The following is a 1358-nucleotide window of genomic DNA, read 5'->3' as shown; positions in this document are numbered from 1 at the left end:
TTTTGTTTTTTGCTTGGTTTCAAGTGGAGTTTCATGTTTCTAGAATAATTGTACTTGTTTATGTATGTATTTTTATAAGGGAGCGTTACATTACGTATCATACATGTTGGGAGTTTATTATGTACTGAATATATATCTCGTATGTTTTTAAATTCTGTATTTCTAATTTCAAGTTTTGTTATTATCAAGGGGAGATTACTAGAACAATATTCGAGGAGTAATGTTGTTCATACAATATCTCTTGTTTGATCAATTCCAAACTCTCATTTGCTATTGATTAGTTTGTTAGGTATATAATTTAGGAATAAATAGGTACGAACGAGTTTCGGTTCAAAATGATACAAAAATCAACACGAATAGTTGATTTAGCCTTGACCCATCGATGGTCACGAGGCACCAATGATGTTCACATCAACTCATTGATGGTCTACACTAAACAATCAGAGAAATAAAAAATCAAACTATCGATGGTCTACAGTCAACCATTGGTGATCAAGAGGACCATCGATGGGCTACAATAAACAATCATTGAACTCCAGAAATCAGAATTTGCACAATTGATAGACTATAGTCAACCATCAATGATCATCGTCAATCATCAATGATCTTAATCAACCATCCATGATCGCGACGCATTTCAAGAGATTTTTAGATTTAGTCTCAGTCATTCATCAACCCGTTTGATCGCCTATTTGGACTATGATCTGGGAATATCTTTCCTATCCTAGTAAGGCCTATTTAAGAGGAGATATATATCATATTAAACAACAAAGATAAAAGGAAAAGGAGAGATCAATTCTAGGGTTTTGAGAGAGAATTTTGTTTTGAGATTTTAACCCCCAGCACCTCGTTCAACATCTTCTCATCATGCTCAACATCGGAGGATTGTTTCAACTAGAGGAAGTGCCCTTTGTGTTTAACTACAACTCACTTCTTCACGGATCTTTTGCATTAATGTTTTGGAGAGCGATTTATCCAAAGGGATGTAAGATCTTTTCAATTATGCTTTAATTATTTTGGATTAGTTTTGTATTTCAAACTTGTGGGACAATGTACTTAAGTCGAAGTAATTGAGGTTGGCTCACTCAAGCCAGGTAAATTGAGGGTGGCTAGCAAAGGCTTGGTTTCTTCTGGTTATTGTGAGAAGTTAGATATTTTAATTGATTTTGGGTAGATTTTAAGGTCATGTTTATAAAGCCTAATAGATCGAGTTGTGAAACAAAGGAACTCCGGTCATAGTGAAGAAGTCACTTCACAATAAGGAAGAGCAAACATAGGATTTTGATCCAAACCACAATAAAAATCTTGTGTGTTCCTGTGTTAGTTGCTTTCACTTTTTATGGCGCCCCTGTTTTCAC

Source organism: Asparagus officinalis, chromosome 3 (assembly GCF_001876935.1).
Source record: "Asparagus officinalis chromosome 3, Aspof.V1, whole genome shotgun sequence".
Taxonomy (NCBI): domain Eukaryota; kingdom Viridiplantae; phylum Streptophyta; class Magnoliopsida; order Asparagales; family Asparagaceae; genus Asparagus; species Asparagus officinalis.
The sequence above is the reverse complement of the archived record's forward strand: the minus strand, read 5'-3'. Positions refer to the sequence as shown.